The 22,341-nt window shown below is 37.2% G+C and overlaps 1 protein-coding gene across 11 annotated transcripts in view; it reads left to right on the top strand.

Moving 5' to 3' along the window:
- Positions 1-22,341, top strand: part of LCORL (ligand dependent nuclear receptor corepressor like) — a 182,993-nt gene that overhangs the window by 153,413 nt on the left and 7,239 nt on the right. The window lies entirely within an intron of this gene.

A 22,341-nucleotide genomic window follows, 5' to 3' on the forward strand; every position in this document is an offset into this window, starting at 1 on the left:
AGATTGTAACATATTATCCTAGGATAATCTTAATCTCACATCACCCACCAAGTTGTTATGTCGTTTGGAACTCACTTTAAGACTGATGATTTGAAGAGTGGTAGAGCAACAATATTTTTAAAAATAAATCAGCAAACTTGTTGAGTAGTTTTTTGATATCAGACATTGAGCTCATTTCCACAGATATAAAGATGCGGATTCTTTTTCACAGATAATCCATAACCTAGCAAGAGGGAAAGAATCATGTACAAGTTGTTGTTAAGGTAATGCCAAATTCAAAATGCAAACCAGAATTACCTTAGCAAACAATTACATCCTTTACTCAGTTATACTGACCTGATGTTGGTGCCTCAGGGAGACTCAAGGACGCTACAAGCTTGTCCGACCCACCGCCCCTGGGCCACGTGCAGCCCAGGCCTGCTTTGAGTGTGACCCAACACAAACTTGTGAACTTTCTTAAAACGCTATGAGATTTGTTTGTGTTTTTTTGTTGTTGTTTTTGTTTTTGTATCTGTAGCTCACCAGCTATTAATTAGTGTTAGTGTATTTTATGTGTGGCCCAAGACAGTTCTTCAGCATGGCCCAGGGAAGCCAAAAGATTGGACACCCGTGCTAAAACCTAGTAACAATAATATAGGAACACTGTAGTTGCTAGTGTAGCCGTTTCCAGCTCTTCTTACTGATAAGTACTGGACAATGAGGGATATTGAGGAGTATGGAAGTACTTATTGATTACTTGCTTAACATGAAAGAAATTTTACATTTGGAAATTTAAAGATATTATATAGTTGCATCGTTATATATTTTAGGGGTGTTTTGGGGGGAGTTGGGGAAGTATTGGCTTTAATTTTATTACTCTTTTTAAAACTTGTTTAAAAGCTAAAATAGGTAGTATTAGGTCTTATATTAAAATAGTAAAAGCAGTAAATTCTTGATTTTTAATAAGTTAATGATTTTATGACCCCCAAGATTCAGTTATTCAACTATATAACTTTAAAACCTATGTCAGAAAGTAATGATTAAAATTTCAAATATCTAACATGCGACGATTAAAATTTTAAAGGTTGGCCAAAGTAGACTCTCAATTATAAATGATTAATCAAAACTTTAAAAAGTGACCTCTGTTTCTTGTTCTCGGGATAACTAAAAATATCAAATGCCATGTCAGGAAAAAGAGGTAAAAAAAAACTGATAGTGTATTTTTTTAAATTATAATTCATCTGAAAATATACACACATATTTCTTAAAGACTATCATGAATGGAGAATAAAATGTAAAGCTTCATTTTAAATTCTTTATATCATCCTCATATCATACTGTTACAGTTTACCAGAAGTAAATGCATTAATTCATTTTACAACAGAACCGTATTTTGTCCTTTCAGCTTCTTAATCATTGTATCTTCCTAAGAAATAAATATCAAGCTTATTTTAATGTGATTATTTACCCCCACTAAATATGAAATCATCCTAGAAAAAATAAGATGGAAGATGCCTAATTACTACTTTTTCAAATTAATTTCAAAATCCTTTTGGGCAGTTTTAAAATGTTTAGTATCATGTGAAGAGCTGTTTTTGATCTTTCTCATTTTTAAAATTGCTAGTACTATTTCCTGTTCTGCTTAAAGTTTTATCTATCTTTCACTGATAACTTTTCCTTCTTTATTTTTTAACATTTTTTTTTAGTCAATCAACAAGGACATTATTTTTATAAAGTTGTATTTATAGAAATATTTGTTATATTTATCTGATTTTTAAAGTATTTTTTTTCTCATTATTCTTAGTATCTCATACTTCTTTTTGCCTTTTTGGAAATGATGCTAAAACTCATTATTAGTTTTATATGTGTTTTTCTTCTTCATAGAATAAATTACTGACTGGAGACTTAAGAGACTTAACAACCAGACTTTCCTAGAAAAATTTCTAAGGCAGTGTATATAATGAAATTTTGAAATATTTCTATTGATGAAAAGTTTTGCTTCTGTCACAAATATCGTGTTTTATACATTTTGAGATGAACTGTCCAGATATAATTTATGAGTTTTTAAATTTATACTTCACCACATTTGTACTGCTGTATATATCAAGTGTGCACATGGAAAGGAGGCAGAAAAATGCAATCCCATTCTATTCTTATTTCAACAAGTATTTAATGAATGCCTACAATATGCTCTTAGGCACTGTGGAAGGTTCAGATAGTTCCTTTCCATCTAAGAGAGAAAACAAGACCTGCATCATTTATTCCATAAATAGAATGTATTTCATTTTTTAAGTGGGATATTATATGCTTTAAGGGAATAGAATGGTTAAAGTCATGGTTGTTGCTCTTATGGGGATTACCATGTCATGAAGGATAGAAAAATGGATAGGCAGTTTCAGTAGAAGGATGATGACTGCTATGATCAGAGAGACAGCGATGGATTTTAAGAGCACATTAAAGGGAAACTGAACTCAGATTTAGGGAATTAGGCAAGGTTTCCTACATTGTTGCATCTAAGCTGAGGCTTGAAGGAGGCCGATGTAGTAGAAGTTTGAAGAGGAGTGTTTCAGGCAGTGCAAACAATGTGGAACATTTGAATGACAAAAGAGAGCAAGCAGCCTGGGCAACATAGTGGGACCCCATCTCTGCAAAACAAACAAACAAAATTATTCAAGTGTGGTAGCCCACACTTTGCTTGAACCTGGGGGGGTCGAGGCTTCAGTCAGCCATGATTGTGCCACTGTGCTCCAACCTAGGTGTCTCAACAATTTTTTTTAAAAAAAGAGCAAGCATATGTGGAATATTGAGTAATTTATCAGAACTGAGGCATAAAATAGGAATCATGGATCAGGAGGGAGTGGGAAAATGGTAAACAATGAAGCTACTGAGGGAAGCATAGCCCATATTGTGAGGTCACCATCAAATAATGAAACAAAATATGTTTTAAGCCCTATTAGCAGTAATTGAAAAGAATAGATTTGAGATCTATAAAGTAAAATCAGTGTCTTAAAGATTAGAAGAATAGAGGGAGAACATCCAGGTTTTTGCCTTGAACATCTGGGTAGAGGATAGTAAGATCTACTAAGATACAGTGCTCTTCAGATGTGAGGATTTGAGGTGTTTAGTGGGATATCCAAGAAAGGATGTTAGGAAGCAGTTACGGATATGCTTCCTAAACATATGGATCTGTTTCCTAAGAAAAAGGCCTGAGCTGAGATAAGGATTTGTGAATCAACAAATAACTGAAACCATGAGAGTGGAAGAGATTACAATGAGATTATTCATTGTAAGATTGAAAGAGCCTAGGAAGTCAGAGCCCCAAAGATTTAGGGAAAAGGAAAGATGTATACAAAAGGAGACTGATGAGAGTAGTTGAGAGGTAAGAGGAAAGCCTGGAGAACGTGGTGAATGGAAATGTGTTGTAAGATGGGAGAAGGCAATGTAAATTGTTGATAAGAAGTCAACTAAGATGAGCCCCGAAACGGTTCCATTGAATATAGCAATAAGAGTTTATCTTAGTGGTTGGGAAAGAGTAGCTTTGGTGGACTAACAGAGCCACAAGTCATATTCAAGGCTAGATGAGTTAAATGAAGGAAGAGAAAGAAAATTAGCACAGAAAACTATAATGGGCCATGAATGGAGAGAATATACAAAAGTTAGCTAAATTAAGCTGGGGTTGAAGACAGATTTAAAAGATATATATTTACATGCTAATGGGAAAAAGCCAATAGGGAATAAATGATTGAAGATACAGAAATGAGATGGCAACCAATGGAAATGGAGTGAAGCCCCTGTCTAGATTCTTGGGTATAGGATCTAGGACATGGTTAGAGAGATTGGACTTAGCCGAAAGGGTCACTTTTCTCTTAAAAAAGAAAAAAAAAAAAAAAAAAAAACAGGGTAGTGAGAACAATATGTAGGAAGGCAAATCGGTAATTTGTGGGCAGAATCCTGAGATATTAGGGTTCATTTTCTATGAATCGAGATAATCAAGAGTAGTATGTGGGATTGGGTAATTGGGGAATATGGACAAGGTTTGGAATAGCTGTCTCAAGAAATATAGGATAGAACAACTGGTTTTATCTTAGCTGCCAGAATGTAAGCCTGGAGAAAGGTGGATCCTTAGATTTAATAATAATCAAGTTCACCAAGTGGGGATGACAGTACAAAGAGATCCAGTCAAGAATATATCTGTTCTGTGAATAGTGAGCAGCTGTATGATCAAAGCAGAGTTCTACAGAATCTTTTCTAATAGTAGCACACAATATAGATTCAGGGGGTGGAAGATGGGAAATGTGTGAAGGGTCAGTTGGAGGAGATGATTTTTGAGATGATAATGACCTAAAAATGGAGAGTGACCGTTGGAAATAATATAGACCTTTTTAATATCGGTATCTTTTGAGTTGCCAAAGCAAGTGTATATCTTTTCCTAATTGATAAACATCTCGATATAAATAAGCTGACTCTGGACACCTCTGAGTAAACTTTTAAGAATAAAATAACCTAATGTGGTCTTGAAGCTCCTGTAATAATAGTACTCATCCTAAAACATTAAATTTTCCCATAAGAATTTCGAATTCAGTTGACACTTTGAATCGAATTCTGAGATGACTGAAAAAAAAAAAAAAGTTTGTCATTTTCTTCTATTTTGCCATCTGTCCTCAAAAATAACTGAATTTACATTTTTCCCATTCAAAATTCTGGTTTTCACACAGATTTATAACTGACGGCTGATTTTTAACTAAGTAATATACTCCTTCAACTACCAGAAACCAAGACTAATCATACATACTCCTCTGATCTTGCTTATGAGCATTTTAACACATATTTGGAGCACTGAACACAAGATAAAAGTGAACTATTACTTTAAGTAAAACTGTTAAGATTTGATTCTGTTAAAGTATTCTAATGAAATTAGGAATTTTTTTACACCAAACCCCCCTGAGGCATTTTTTTAAAAGATACATTCTCTTTATATTTGAGTTTTTCCCCTGTAATTTTCTTAGGAATTGAGTAAGAGTTTAGGTTTTAAAGAGTCTCTAATTTTTGCCATAACATTTTGTTAAAATGTAAAACAGCTAAACAATCTTCGTCTTGATGTTTTTTCTTAGAATTTTTCTTGAATATTTTATATTCCATTGCTTTCTCAACTATTACTGAGTTTTCAGGATATTGTTTTACTAATTGCCCCATATCTTTCACAGAAAATCATTCAGTTTATTTAACAAAGATTGGATACTTTTTCTTTTATCAGGCGTTGTGTTAGATGTTCAAGTCACAAAGGAGCTCAAGGAATTTATCTAGAAGATATTTCAAGTTTTTACTTTGGCAACATAATTAGTAAAAGAAACATAGTTTGGCTTATTCCACATACTAGTGGTTGTAGAGAACAGAACTATTTTCAGACATAGATTTAATTCTCTAAATTGGGAACTCTGGCCCATGGCATATTTTATAAATAGTTTTATTGGAACACTGCCATGTTCATTCACTCATATATTGTCTATTGCTATTTTTGTGCTGCAGAAGCTGAATAGTTGCAACAGACACCATAAAGCCTACAGAGTCTAAACTATTTACTACCTGGCCCTTTGCAGAAAAAGTTTGCTGACCCTGTTGATATCACTACAATTTTGATATGGTGTGGCTTGAAAAAAATAAAAAATAAGTTGTTGGCTTTTTAAAAATATATTAAGGTCATTCTATCTTGTTCGTCCCCAACACTCCATCCACTTCTTCCTCAACACTCCCTCCCTCAACACAATACAATGTATTTGACATGTTAGCTGTTTTGTTTTGTTTGATCTTTACGGGTCAATATCTGTCTTTATCCAGCAGAGTGGTGCTGGGGGAGCCATGAGCACCAGTTATATTCTGTTTTGTAAATCTTTATTCTCTCCCTGCAGCCTCCAGACCTGCTTTCTCTATCTGAGGTAAGTTCAAGGGTCACCCTTTTCTTCTTTAACCAGCTGCTAGCACCTGCTAGAAGGAGATTGGTTTCAGTGCTTCACACCATGATAAATTCCTGCCTCAAGGTCTAAATGTTCTCTTTCTCCTTTTTTCTTCCTTCTCTATTTCTTAAGAATTCAAAAGTCTTAGTTCAGCTCTCCTAACTACCATTTTTTCTTCTCGTGTTTCCTGGGCAGTAACAGTTTTCTTGTCGTGGAGCTTAGCATTCTGTGATTATCGTAACGTTAAGCCTAGTGAATTCACCTATAGTTTAATTACAAACAAAAAAGGCAAGGGTAGGTGTCTGAATGATGTCATCTTGCCACTTTGTTTTTCTTGTTTGTGTTTGTTTTATTTAAACCGGACCTTGGCTTCTTTTTCCTTCTCCCAGTTCCAGGCAACCTGGAAAATGCATTTATTTGCTACTTTTTTCTGTGTTATGCAAACATAGAAAGCTAGATTTTAAAAGCCTGTACCTATACACTCTTTTTATTTATTCAAAAGTGTTTGTCTTCTGCATGCTAGGCAGTATGTTAGACACAGGCGAAATAGTGGGGGCAAAACCAGATGTGGTTCCTACCCTCATGGTTCAAGTTTATTTGGAGAGGCAGACATTGAGTAAATGCACAAATCTGCTGCATTCTCAGTATGTGGTGCTATGGGAATTTAATTTTGGGAGGTTTTGCCAAGTGAAGGAAGAGTTCCCTGAGCAAATGACCATTAAGCTAAGCTGTGAAGGGTGAGGAGGAATCAACTAGGCCAAGTGGTAGAGAACCAGTAGGGTAGGAAAAAGGATTTGGATGTGGAAAAAATGCTGAGGTGTGGGATTCTTGGCAGGTTAGAGGTGTAAGTCATGGCCAGTGTGTCTAGTCAAGAGAGAAAGAAGGAGATGATGTCAGATGTAGAGAGGATTGAGAAGGAAGCAAAGGAACAGACTAAAGAAGTTCTTATGAGCCATGCCAAGAAGTTTGTCTACTTTCAGTGGCTCCCCGTTGCACTTAGAACAGAGATTTAAATTGGAAGTGGATGGGGAAGATAAGATATAATCAGATTTTCCTTTCTTGAAGATTTCCCTGGTTGCATTGTGAAGAAGGAAAGGTGTGGGGCAAGACACCTAACCATACTTAGACCATTGTGATTCACAAACTTTAGTGTACATCAGAATCACCGGCAAGTCTTGTTAAAACAATTGTTTGGATCCACGCACAGAGTTTAATTGAATAGATACGGGGCGGGGCCCAAGTGATACTTATGCTTCTGGACCAGGAAGTACACTTTGAGAACCATTGGTAATAGAGTGTAAGTGTTATAGTGGTAGAAGGAAGATTATTTACTAATATGAACATGTTATAAGTTTCCCTTTAAACACTTCTTCAGCTATATCACAAATTTTGCTCTGCTGTGTTTTCATTTTAGTTAAATTTAAAATATTTTCTAATTTCTCTTGTGATTTCTTCTTTAGCCCATGGATTATTTAGAGACATATTAGCTGGGCGCAGTACTCACGCCTGTAATTCCAACACTTTGGGAGGCTGAGGCAGGAGGATTACTTGAGCCCAGGAATTCAAGACCAGCCTGGGCAACATGGCACGACTCTGCCTAGAAATGTGTTGTTTTGTTTCCAGATATTTAGGGATTTTTCAGATATCTCTGGTGCTGATTTCTAATTTAATTCTAATATACTGTTTGTGAATTCAGTCTTTTTGAATTTTTGAGATGTATTATATGGCCGAGAATCTATGCAAATCAAAGTAAATGTTCTGTGTGTTCTTGAAAATAATGTATATTCTACTGCTGTTGAATGAAATGTTCTATAAATGTCAGTTAAGCAAGATGATTGCTAGTACTGTTCAGGATTTTTCCATCTTGGTGAATTTCAGTCTACTTGTTCTATCTGTTTTTGAGAGGGGAATGTCAAAATCTGTGACTATGATTGTGGATTTTTCTTTTTATCCTTTCAGATCTGTTAGGTTTTGCTTCATGTATTTTGAAGCTCTATAAATAGGTGCATATGCATTTAGAATTGTTAGGTACTTTTTATTGATTGACTTTTTTATCATTATGAAATTAACCTCTTCTTTAATCCTGAAAATATTCCTCACTCTGAAATCTAATTTATCTGATAACTACTAGAGTTGTTCTAGCTTGCTTTTCACTACTGTTGTCATAGTGTATCTTTTCACAATATTTTTATTTTTAACCTATTTGTGTCTTTATGTTTAAAGGTGATCTCTTTTATTAAGCAATGTAGAATCGAGGCTTGCCTTTTTATCCAATGTGACAATCTCTGCCTTTTCAGTAGACCACTTACATTTAATGTCACCATTAATATGATTGGGTTTAAATCAGCCATCTTTCTATTTTCTATTTGTCCCACCTACTATTTGTTCCCCCCTTTTTTCCCTTTTCCACCCTTCTTTTGGATCAATACAGTGTGTTTTACTATTTTTTCAATCTCCTGATTTGCTTTTTAAAAAGTGGTTGCTGGTCAGGTGAGGTGGCTTATGCCTGTAATCCCACCACTGTGGAAGGTCACTTGAGCCCCGGAGTTCAAGACCAGCCTGGGCAACATAGTGAAACTCTGTCTCCACAAAAATCAGGCAGGTATAGTGGCACGTGCCTGTGACCCCAGCTACTGGGGAGGCTGGGGCAGGAGGATCACTTGAGTCTGGGAGGTGGAGGTTGCAGTGAGCCAAGATCATTCCATGGTACTCCAGGCTGGGCAACAGAATGAGACACTTTAAAAAAAATAAAAATAAAAAAAAGCAGTTTCTGTGGGATTTATAGTATACATCATTAACTTACCAGAGTTCTGCCTTCAAATAATAATATAGTACTTCAGGAGTAGCCAATAATTTTTTTTTATCTTTATTTTCGGTTCAGGGGTACATATGCAGTTTGTTATATAGGTAAATTGCATGGCACAAGGATTTGGCGTACAGATTATTTCATCACCCAGGTAATAAGCATACCACCCAATAAGTAATTGTTCAATCCTCTCCCTCCTCCCACCCTCCACCCTCAAATAGGCCCCGCTTTCTGTTGTTCTCTTCTTTGGTCCATGTGTACTCAGTATTTGACTTCCACTGCTGCGTTAGTTCCATTAGGATTATGGGCTCCAGCTCCATCCATGTCGCTGCAAAGGACATGATCGCATTGCTTTTTATGGCTGCATAGCATTACATTGTCTATATGTACACATTTTATTTATTCTACCATTGATGGGATTTAGGCTGATTCCATGTCTTTGCTATTGTGAATAATGCTGTGATAAATGTACATGTGCATGTGTCTTTTGTGGTAGAATGATTTATGTTTCTTTGAGTATATACCCAGTAATGGGATTGCTGGGTCATATGGTAGTTCTATTTTTAGCTCTTTGAGAAATCACCACACTGCTTTCCAAAATGGCTGAACTAATTTACATTCCCACCAGCAGTGTATAAGCATTCCCTTTTCTCCACAGCCTTGCCAGCATCTGTTTTTTTTTTTTGTTTTTTTTTTTTTGACTTTTTAATAATACCCATTCTGACTGATAAGAAATGGTATCTCCTTGTGGTTTTGATTTGCATTTCTCTAATGATTAATGATATTGAACATTTTTTCATATGCTGCGTGAATGTCTTCTTTTGAAAAGTGTCTGTTCATGTCCTTTGCTCACATTTTTCTTTTTTTTTTTTTTTTCTGAGACAAGAGTTTTACTCTGTTGCCCAGGCTGGAGTGCAGTGGCACAATCTCAGCTCACTGCAACCTCCACCTCCCATGTTCAAGTGATTCTCCTGCCTCAGCCTCCCAAGTAGCTGGGATTACAGGCACCCGCCAACATGCTCGCCTAATTATTCTATCTTTAGTAGAGATAGGATTTCGCCATGTTGGCCAGGCTGGTCTTGAACTCCTGACCTCAGGTGATCCACCCACCTAAGCCTCCCAAAGTGCTGGGATTACAGGCGTGAGCCACCATGCGCGGCCCCTTTGCCCACTTTTTAATGGGGTTGGTTTTTGCTTGTTAATTGTTATAAGTTCATCTTATAAACTCTGGATATTAGATCTTTGCTGGATACATGGTTGACAAATATTCTCCCATTCTGTCAGTTGTCTGTTTACTCTCTTGGTAATTTAGTTTAATTAGGTCCTGTGTGTCAATTTTTGGTTTTGTTGCAGTTGCTTTTGGCATCTTCATTGTGACATCTTTGCCAGGACCTGTGTCCAGAATGGTATTTCCTTGGTCAGCCTCCAGGGTTTTTATAGTTTGAGGTTTTACATTGAAATATTTAATCCATCTTGAGTTGATTTTTGTATATGGTGTAAGGAAGGGGTCCAGTTTCAATCTTCTGTATATGGCTAGCTAGTTATCCCAGCACCATATACTGCATAGGGAGTTCTTTTTCCATTGCTTGTTTTTGTCAGCTTTGTCAAGGATCAGATGGTTGTAGATGCGCAGCTTTATTTCTCAGCCTTCTTTTTGGTTCTATTTGTCTATGTGTCTGCTTTTGTACCAGTACCATGCTGTTTTGGTTACTGTAGCTGATATGGTTTGGCCTTGTCCCCACTCAGATTTCATCTTGAATTCCCACGTGTTGTGGGAGGGACATGGTGGGAGGTAATTGGATCATGGAGGCAGGTCTTTCACATGCTCTTCTTGTGATAGTAAGTCTCACAAAATCTGATGGTTATTATAAGGGGAAGTTTTCCTGCATAAGCTCTCTTCTCTTGTGTGCCACCATGTGAGACATGCCTTTCACCTTTCACCATTGTGAGGCTTCCCCAGAAACTGTGGGTTCTCCATTAAGCCTCTTTCTTTTGTAAATTGCCCAGTCTCAGGTATGTCTTTACCAGCAGCATGAAAATGGAATAATACAGTAAATTGGTACCAAGAGTAGGGTGCTGCTGAAAAGATACCCAAAAATCTGGAAGCAACCTTGGAACTGGGTAACAGGCAGAGGTTGGAACAGTTTGGAGCGCTCAGAAGAAGACAGGAAAATGTGGGAAAATCTGGAACTTCCTAGAGACTTGTTGAATAAAAGCCTGATAGCAATAGGGACAATAAGGTGGAGGCTGAGGTGGTCTCAGATGGAGATGAGGAACTTGTTGGGAACTGGAGCAAAGGTGACTCTTGTTTTAGCAAAGAGACTGGCGATGTTTTGCCCCTGCCCTAGAGATTTATGGAACTTTGAACTTGAGAGAGATGATTTAGGGTATATGGCGGAAGAAATTTCTAAGCAGCAAAGCATTCGAGAGGTAACTTGGGTGCTGTTAAAGGCATTCAGTTGTATAAAGGAAGCAGAGCATAAAAGTGTGGAAAATTTGCAGCCTGACAATTTGATAGAAAAGAAAGACCCATTTTCTGAGGAGAAATTCAAGCCAGCTGCAGAAATTTGCATAACTAATGAGGAGCCACACGTTAATCTCCAAGTCAATGGGGAAAATGTCTCCAAGGCATGTCAGAGGTCTTCACAGCAGCCCCTTCCATTACAGGCCCAGAGGCCTAGGAGAAAATGATTTCGTGAGCCAGCCCCAGGGTCCCCGTGCTGTGTGCAGACTAGGGACTTGGTGCCCTGTGTCCCAGCCACTCCAGGTGTGACTAACAGGGGCCGAGGTACAGCTCAGGCTGTTGCTTCAGAGGGTGGAAGCCCCAATGCCTTGGCAGCTTCCACATGCTGTTGAGCCTGCGGGTTTACAGAAGTCAAGAATTGAGGATTGGGAACCTCTGCCAAGATTTCAGAAGGTGTGTGGAAACGCCTGGATGCCCAGGCAAAAGATTGCTGCAGGGGAAGGGCCCTCATGGAGAACCTCTGCTAGGGCAGTGCAGAGGGAAATGTGGAGTCAGAGCCCCCACACAGAGTCCCTACTCGGGCACTGCCTAGTGGAGCTGTGAGAAGAGGGCCATTGTCCTCCAGACCCCAGAATGGTGGATCCACCAAAACTTGGACCATACACCTGGAAAAGCCTCAGACACTCAAAGCCATCCCATGAAAGCAGCCAGGAGGGGGGCTATTCCCTGCAAAGCTACAGGGATGGAGCTGCCCAAGACCATAGTAACCCACCTCTTACATCAGCATGACCTGGATGTGAGACATGGAGTCAAAGGAGATCATTTTAGAGCTTTAAGATTTGAGTACCCTAGCTCCTGTGTTTTGGCCAATGTCTCCAATTTGGAATGGCTGTATTTACTCAATGCCTCTACCCTCATTGTATCTAGGAAGTTAACTAACTTGCTTCTGATTTTATAGGCTCATAGGTGGAAGGGACTTGCCTTGTCTCAGATGAGACTTTGGACTGTGGACTTTTGAATTAATGCTGAAATGAGTTAGTGGGGGACTGTTGGGAAGGCATGATTGGTTTTGAAATGTAAGGATATGAGATTTGGGAGGGACCAGGAGCAGAATGATATGGTTTAGCTGTGTCCCCATTCAAATCTTATCTTGAATTCCCATGTGTTGTAGGAGGGACCTGGTGGGAGGTAATTGGATCATGGGGGCAGGTCTTTCACATGCTCTTCTTGTGATAGTGAGTCTCACAAAATCTGATGGTTATTGTAAGGGGAAGTTTTCCTGCACAAGCTCTCTTCTCTTGTCTGCCACCATGTGAGACATGCCTTTCACCTTTCACCATGATTGTGAGGCTTCCCCAGCCATGTGAAACTGTGGGTTCTCCATTAAGCCTCTTTCCTTTGTAAATTGCCCATTCTCGGGTATGTCTCTATCAACAGTGTGAAAATGGACTAATACAGTAGCCTTGTAGTATAGTTCAAAGTCAGGTAATGTGATGCCTCCAGCTTTGTTCTTTTTATTTAGGATTGCCTTGGCTATTCACATTCTTTGTTGGTTCCATCTGAATGTCATTGGCAGTCTGATAGGAATAGCATTGAATCCCTAAAATTCTTTGGACAATATGGCCCAATTTTGATTTTTCTTATCCCAATATTGATTTTTTCTTACCCATAATCATGGAATGTTTTCTCATTTGTTTGTGTCATCTCTGATTTCTTTGAACAGTGTTTTGTAATTCTCCTTGTACAGATCTTTCACCTCTCTGGTTAGCCGTACCTAAGAATAAAGAATAAATTCCTACAAATTTTATTCTTTTGTGGCTATTGTGAATGGGATTGCTTTCTTGATTTGGTTCTCAGCTTGGATGGTTGTTGGTGTATAGAAATGCTACTGATTTTTGTACATTGATTTGGTATCCTGAAACTTTACTGAAGTTGTTACAACCATACGTTTGTATTTTTTCTCCAAGTCTTTGTGCTTTTATTTCTGTAAACGGTACAAACCTCATAGTACATTATTCCTATTTTTTCTTTACACAGTTATTCAGAGATTTTTTAAATAGAAAATAAGTATTTTTCCCATGAATTTATCATGTCTAGTGTTCTTCATTCTTGTGTACAGATCCAGATTTCTATCCGATATCTTTTCTTCTGCCTGAATGACCTCCTTTAGCATTTCTTGTAGTGCAGGTCTGCTGTTGATCAATTCACTCTGCCTTTGTATGTCTATAAAAGTCTATATATCACGTTTTTGAAATGTATTTTTTCTGCATATGGATTTCAGATTTGATCATATTTTTCTCTTAGTACTGATGCTCCTCAACTTATGATGGGGCTACTTCCCGATAAATCCTTGTAAGTTGAAAATACCGTAAGTCAAAAGTTCATTTAATACACTTAACCTATCTAACATCACAGCCTAGCCTCACCTACCCTAAATGTCCTCAGAACATTACATTAGCCTACAGCTAGGCAAAATCATTAAACACAAAGCCTATTTTACAATAAAATGTTGACTATCTCATATAACTTATAGAATACTGACATTGAAAAACAGAATGGTTGTATGAGTACTCAAAGCATGGTTTCTGCTAAATGCCTATCACTTTCACACCACTGTAAAGTTGAAGAATGCTAAGTTAAATCATCCTAAGCCGGAGAATGTACTTTACAGATATTGTTATACTTGCTTCTTGCTTGTATTGTTTCTGAAGATGGGTATGGCATTCTTATATTTGCTCCTCTGTATGTTCTTTTTTCTGCCAGATGCTTTTAAGATTTTCTCTTTATCACTGTTTATCAACAATTTGATTATGAAAGGGCTTGGCATGGTTGCCTTTATGTTTTCTCTGCTTGGAGTTTGTTGAACTCCTTGAATATATCAGTTTATACTTGTAATCACATTTAGACATTTTTTAGCCATTATTTCTTTTTTTATTTTTTATTTTGAGACAGAGTTTCGCTCTTGTTGCCGAGGCTGGAGGACAATGGCACGATCTTGGCTCACCACAACCTCCACCTCCCTGGTTCAAGCGATTCTCCTGCCTCAGCCTCCCAAGTAGCTGGGATTACATGCGCCACTATGCCCGGCTAATTTTTTTTTTTTTTTTTTTTAGTAGACACGGTTTCTCCGTGTTGGTCAGGCTGGTCTCGAACTCCTGACCTCAGGTGATCCGCCTGCCTCGGCCTCCCAAAGTGCTGGGATTACAGGCATCAGCCACTGTGTCTGGCCAATTTCTTTAAATATATTTCTGTCCCTCTCCACTCTCCTCTCCTTCTGGAATATAAATCACATGTATTTATCCCACAGGTCACTGATACTCAATTCATTTTTGCTTAGTTTTTTTTTTCTCTTCTTACTTTCATTCTGCATATTACTGTCCCTATGTTTTTAAGTTCACTAATCATTTATTTGGCATTGTTTAATCTGCTATTAATACCATCTAGGATATTTTTTATTTTATAAATGGTTTGTCCACTCTGGAAGTTCAAATTCCGTATTTTTTATATCTACCATATTTGTCCATGTCATGCTCATGCTTTCTTCAACTTCTTGAAATTATGAAGTGTATTTAAAATATCTCCATTAACATCGTCATGTACTAATTTCACAATCTGTGTTATTTATTTCTTTAATGATTTTTCCCCTCATTATGGATCATATTTTTTTTGGTAATTTTCAGTGGGATGCCAGACATTGTGAATTTTATATTATCGTGATCTGGAATTTTTGCAATGTTAAATGTTCTTGGTCTCTGTTCTGGGACACCATTAACTTACTGAGAAACATTTTGATTCTTTCATGTCTTAAGCATTGTTGGGCAGAGCCAGAACCGCCTTTAATCTCAGACAGTAGTTTACAACCAGGGATGATTTTGCCTCATAGAGGATATTTGGTCATGTACAGAGACATTTTGTACTATTACATTTAGAAGGTGCTATTGGCATCTAGTGGAAAAAGTCTAGGGATGCTACTAAAAATTCTACTATGTCTAGCACAGCCCCCACAACAAATAATTATCTGGTCCCAAATGTTAGTGAAGCTGAGGTTAAGAACTCCTGCTCTAGGGCTAAGTTGACCTCACTATAGAGGCAATCCAATACCCACCTGAGGACTTTACTAAATGCTGCATGTGTCAGGAGGTCAATTATATCCAGTTCTATATATCCTCCAGAAAATTATTACCTGGTCCTTTTCATTGATTCTTTTCACAGACTTGGGAAATACTTATCCACTGATCAGTGTTTATTTATCTTTAACCCAAGGAAAATCCTCTGCAGATCTCTCTGTCTCTCTCTCTCCTTTCTCCCCTCACCCCCATCTCTCTCCTATACTCTAACCCACAGATTCTAGTCACCTGGGACTTCGTGAACTCCAGTCACTGTCTCCCCAACTCAGGAATATTTCCAGGCTCTGTTGGGGTTCTCTCCCTATCGTGTAGCCTGAAAACTCTCCAGGCAGTAAGCCACGTATCTGGTCCCAGCTACCCTGTTACTTCATCATGGCCAGAAGCAGAAATCATTTTTTTCTTTCAGCAAATATTTGTCCAGTTTCTTGTGCCAAGTACTGCAGATAAAATGCTGAACAAGAACAACAAGGATCTCTATTCTCATCCATCTGTATTTTAGTAAGAGAGAAAAACAATAATAGAAAACATAAAGCAGTGATAAATTGTGTTAATGAAATTGGATGATAGGAGTTTCTAGGGGGAGCTACTTTAGGTTGAGTTGCAGGGAAATCCTTTCTGAATAAGTAATGCATAAGCTGTGAATGGAGTTGAGACATCTAGGATATCATTGATGACTGAAACTGTGAGTAGGGATGAGGACCCCCCAAATAGACTTTATAGAATAAAGGAGAAAAGAAAGACTAGGACTCATCCTTGAGAAATTCCAACTTTCATTATCCAAGTAAAGTAGGATGACTTGGGATGGAAGAGGCAAGAGGAAAGTGTGTTTTGTCTCAAAAGCCAAAAGAAATGAGTTCATGAAACAGGGTGCTTTAGTCTCCTTGGGCTACCACAACAAAATAACATAGACTGCATGACTTAAACGACAGAACATTTTTTTCTCAAAGTTTCGGAGGCTGGAAAGTCCAAGATCAAGGTCCAGCAAGTTTGGTTTGCAAGCTGATAGATAGCTTGCAAATAGCTACCTTCTTGCTGTGTCCTCACATGGCAGAGAGGACCCTCTGGTATCCCTTCCTCCTCTTACAGTAACACCAGCCTCATCAGATTAGAGCTTCACTCATGACCTTAATTACCTCCTAAAGGTCCTGTCCCCAAATTCAGTCACCTTCAGGGTTAGGGCTTTGACATAGGAATTTAGGAGAAACACAAGTTCATAGCAGAAGAAATGGCCAACAATATTGAATGCTGCCAAGGGGGCAAAAACTAAAATTCACTGGAATTATCAATGTGAATGCCATTCATGGCTTTAGTAAGTGCTGTTTTCATGGAGTAAAAGCACTGGAAGCCATATTGGAATCGCTTAAGGAATGAGGAGCTAAGGAAATGGTGATAGCAAGTATAGGATAACTCCTTAATCTAGTTATAAAACTTATCTTGAGGAAAACTAAACATTGAGTAAAGTCTTGTATTTTATTTTTTAAAGAATGAGAGACCTTGTACTTTTTTAAGCTTCATGGTGAGGATCCAATTGAGAAGAGATGGTTTATTATTTATTGCCACAATAATGCTATATTACAAACTACTCCAAAATTTATTAGCTTAAAATAAGCAATTTTTATTTCATTCATGAGTCTGTGGTTGGCAGAGAAGGCTAGGATGTTCTTCTGATCTTGGCTGGCCTCCCTCATATGTCCTGGTATTAGCTGACTATCAGGTGGGAGGGACATTTATCTCTGCTCCATGTGTCCCTCACACTAACTCAGCAGGTTTGCCCAAGCAATTTTTCTCAAGCTTCAGCGTCCATCGTATTTGCTAAGATCCTATTGGCCAGAGCAAATCACGTGGGTAAGGCAGAATGGGAACATTGCAAAATGATAGGGCAAAGAAAGTAAATTTAAGGATGAGTAAAGAGTTGGGACTATTAATGCAATCAATTTGATATTGATAGTGTATCAAAAAAAGGATTATGATCATTGGTAAGTTCTTAAGAAGGCAGATAGATGCAAACAGGGTCTCAGAATGTTATAAACCATGTCAGTTTCTGCAGTCTTTTACAGTTGGTTGGCATTGTTTTAAATCAACAACTTAATTGCTTTTAATTTCATATTACTAAAATTTCCTATTTTTATTCTTTTTATAAATTGTAGCTGAATCACATTTGTATATTTACTGGGTATTTGAATACTTTATTATAGAAATTCAGGGAGTCTTTTTTTGTTCCTACATGGCCAAGCGTCATTTCTAAATTGCATAACATTGCAAACAGTGTTCATTAATTTCTGAAGACTGTTGGTTCTCTGCCCTTAATCCGACTATAATTTCCTTCATTTCCATTCAATTAAAAATTCAGGTGGCTCTCCCATTTATCAGGAGAAAACTATTTTTTTTATTCTAGATGTTTTCTTGTGAATTCCTGACTGCCATAGTTTGCTCTAATGGTCATAACACTTACTAGTTATTAACCACACACTGTGCACCAGAGTGCCAGTCTTCGTGTCACCTTTATACTCAAAACAAAGTTAATATAAATAATTTTCCTGAAATTGGCTGTATCAAATTGCAAATCTAGGATTACACCCCAAGACTGTTGGTCTTTAGAGTCTGGTTCTTAACTATCATGTTCTTCTACTCCAAATACAGTAATCGCAAGCAAGTAGAGAAAAAGTCTATATAATCTTCTACTTTATCTACCAAAGCCTTTAAATTCATCAGTATCCTAACAAAGGAAAATTTTGAGAAAAACTAAGTGTTTTTTTTTTTTTTTTTAAAGCAATTGCAATCTAAACTTACCTGTTTGCCAACCAAAAGAAACGGTTTATTCACATTTTAGACCTCATGGTCACCATTACAAACTGTTTACTTGGCTAGATCTTTTGATCTCCCTTAAGCCCAGGGACTCAAAATTAAACGACTGTATTATCTGTCTACACAAATTAAATTATTATATCTGTGTATGAGAGTTACAGGAATAACCTAATATGGTACAGTGCAGAAACAAATCATACACATATCTGCCATATTTTATCCCCAGTGAAAACAAGGGTACCTTCGATTGTCTTATGTTTTGTTAATAGTACTAACATTAACTCACATTTATTGTGTCCTTATTATGTGTCCAGTCAAAATGCCAGGCATTTTATGTGCATTCTATTCTCTATGCCAAGTGCTTTACATAAATTCATTTAACAGTCCCATTACCCATAAAAAGTAGTGACTTTCATTATCTTCATTGAAGCTTAGAAAGATTAAGAAATGTGCATTTAGCTGGCCAGTGATTGGACTCAGGATCAGAACTTGAGCTCTACAAATCTTCCTTCTGCCCCAGCTTACCAACATCCTTATCCCTAAAGGCCGTTATCAAATGTTTCTTCCCCTTGTCTCCCCACTCTGCTGGGATTAATCTTTCCCTTCTCTGTAATCCCTTAGTCCTTAGTTACTCCTTTATATTTATTGTATGCTGCTGTTTTATTCTGGTAATTTGTGAATACTTTCTCACTGTGCCTCCTTACCAAGCTGCAAAACCCTTAAAGGTAGATACCATCACTTTTTTAATACTCCTAATATGTTAAGTAAGTACTGCTTGAGGGTTAGAAGAAATGATAAGTGACCTTCATGAACGTTCTCTCATCTAGGTTCGTGTGCTTAACATACCTTTGGTGATATTTGGATAGATTTGTGGAGACATCAAGCTATAGGACAGAGCTGAGCCATAATAGCTAGTCAGTAAATTTTTACTGTAGTAACACTTAGAAGACACCATTCCAAAAGAAAGTAAGCCATCATCCAGAATTTGGAGTTAAATAGATGAGTTCAAATTTGACAGTGTCAAGTACATTAACTATTCCAAGTCCAAATCCTGTACCAGAGCCCAGTTTATCTGATACAGCTGACGTCTCCCTTTAAAAAGATGAACTTGTGTTCCCTGAAACTCTTGACCTAAAGAATACTCTGTCAGCGCTCAAAAACATGTCAGTCTATGCCCTAACATTCTTCTTCTCTTTCAGGAATTGAAGGATATGAGTAGCTGCTGCTTATTTAGTTTATGCCATGAGGAAACTTCATGCATTAAATATTTAACTCTCCTGGATAGGGTTATAACTGTAGCCTTAGGCACATCTTTCTGTTTTAAACCCATAAACCATACACTTGTCCACTAATCTCACATGTTAAGCATTCTGAAGAATAGAAAAATGGGTATTAACATGGAGAATCATGACAGAATTAGAACAATCCAAGAGTTAGTAGCATTACAAGGTAATAGATCATAGGCCCTGGAGACTTCTATTCACGAGTTATGTGGCTTGGGTAAGTCATTTTACTTCTGTGAGCTTCAGTGAATAGTTGTTAGGACTGAATGTGGTAGTGTTAAAAAAAAAAAAAAAAAGAAAGAAAAAGGCTTTTAGCACACTGCCTGGTACGTAGCTACTGTTCTGTAAGTGATATTTTCAGACCTGTATTGGTTATACCAAAATTTGTTTCCTGCAAGAGTCAGCTAGGTAACATTCAAGTTTATTGTCCCTATGACAGAAATGAACATTGCATATCTCCAGTAATACAAGTTTAAATTATTAGAGCTAGATACAATTTTGTGAAGATTAGACTTATCAATAATCATTAATTTAAATCACAAATTCTTTGGATTTCTATGACTCCCAAAAGATTTCTATCTTTTACACTTTGCAAATGCACATACTCTATAAACTTCCATTCAGATGTGGAGATGGACTCTATCTTTGGGTCCATGGGATTACTGAAGAATCAAAAATAGGCTTAGATGCCTACGGAACCATTTCAGATTCCTCTTGCCCTTTTTCAACCCTCACCTCCATTAGTTTCCTAGTTTGATAGAGAAGAGTCCTTACTTATGATAAGCACTTCTCCTCCCACTTCTTTCTCTTTTCACCAAAATACGCAGTAAACTAAGCCTTTGTATTTGTATAGAGCTCCTTATGGTTTTTAAAGCATGCTAATTGGCTCTTATTAAATTGTCAAACCTCTCTAAGATAAGGCGCGAAAGTGTTTTTTTGTTTGTTTTTTGTTTTTTATGAAGAAAATGAGGCAGGAGGTTAAGGTTACTTGTCCAGGGACATTATTATTGTGATTATTGTCAGAAATTGAGCCCAGGTCTTTACGTTCTTTTCCCCAACTCTACTCTCAAGAGTACCACTGTATACATACTATTGCTGAGCTTTCATTAGAATCCAGGATATAGACATATAAAGTCACTTTCTCAGATGACTTAACTGCTACTGCTTTCAGCTTTCTAATTTTATGAAACAGAGAAGCCATGACATAGAAGTGATAAATCTGATGACATAGAATTTAGAATGGATTCACGAGAAAATCAACATAAGGAGATATAAACTGGATGCGGGGGAGGAGAGTGGGATCGCAAATCACTATAGAACAAAGGATTAATTTTCATAACTACAAGAAAAAGATTATCCTAATTGGCAAAGAACACATAAAAAGGGAACACAAATGGCTTCTAAAACATTAAAATATGCTTAACCTTATTCATAAAAGAAATGCGAATTAAAACAATGGTATGCCACTTTTTAACATCAGATTTTCAAAGATCTGTAAGTTTTATTACACATTATTGGTTAGAGGAATGAAAGACCTTTTCACACATTGTTGATCAAAGTGTAAAATGGTACAGTCTCCGAAGAGCACTTTGATAATATCAAAAATGTAAAAGCACCTTTTGACCCAGCTTTTCTACTCCTCATCAACTCTATAGATATACTTGAACACATGCAAGAATATTCAATGCATCATTGCTATTTTATGCAATAGATTAAAACAGCCAAAAATTCTGTCAATTGAGGACTGATAAAATCAATTATGATTTAGCCATAAAGTAGAATTCTATGTAGCTGTTAAAAGACTTGAGTATTCATTTTACAAATATGAAACAGTATCCAAAATATATATTTTAAAGCAAGATACAGAACAGTATATAGAATGGTAGAATTGTGTCCAGGGAGAGAGTTGAAACACAGATACCTACATATTTCAATGTGAGGGGACTATCTGAAGAATAGACAATAAAATGGTAACAATAGTTGCCCCAGAAGAGGGGCTAGAAGCACCGATAGACTTCTTCCCATTGTATGACATTTTTCACTGACTGATTTTTTTTTTTTTTTTTTTTTTTTTTTTCCTGAGACAGGGTCTCACTCTGTTGCCCATGCTGGAGTGCAATGGCACAGTCTCAGCGCGCTGCAGCCTCGACCTCCCAGGCTCAAGCAATCCTCCCACCTCAGCCTCCTAAGTAGCTGGGACTAATATTTGTACTGTTTATAGAGATAGGGTTTTGCCGTGTTGCCCAGGCTGGTCTCAGACTCCTGGGCTCAACCAGTCCACCCACCTCAGCCTCCCATAGTGCTGGGATTACACGCTGATTGATGTTTTTAATTTTGCAAATGTATTATCTATTTTAAAAATGCACAAGACAAAAAAACTCTACAAAAATGGCATCAAAAGTTGAGAACATTTATTTTTCACTTTGTACAGATGTGTATGATTATACGGCAAATTCCTGACATTAAACCTAACTAGTCAAAATTTTAATTTCCAAATATAAAGGAGTATTTTTTTTAAATCCTCTATATTGCATACTCTTTGAAAGCACTGACTGTGTCCTCCTCATCTTTATATCACAAAAGCACTTTCTGAGGTATTCAATAAATGTTAAATAATTTCATTGACTCTGGTGTTGAAAATGGAATTGAAAAGTCTTGATTAAGCACTAATCAGAGAACCAGGTTCTTATGTTAGTCCACATACATCTGGTTTTAGAAGACCTGAAAAAGGGGCAGTTTATTTTCCTACTCTCTTAAAAAACTAAAATCTGGCCAAGTGTTGTGGCTCACACCTGTAATCCCAGTGTTTTGGGAGGCTGAGGCAGGAGGATTGCTTGAGGCCAGGAATTTGAGACTAGCCTGGAAAACACAGCAAGACCCTGTCTCTTCAAAAAAATTTAAAAATTATTTGGGTGTGATGGCACAC

The sequence above is a fragment of the Rhinopithecus roxellana genome, chromosome 2 (genome assembly GCF_007565055.1).
Source record: "Rhinopithecus roxellana isolate Shanxi Qingling chromosome 2, ASM756505v1, whole genome shotgun sequence".
Lineage (NCBI taxonomy): Eukaryota > Metazoa > Chordata > Mammalia > Primates > Cercopithecidae > Rhinopithecus > Rhinopithecus roxellana.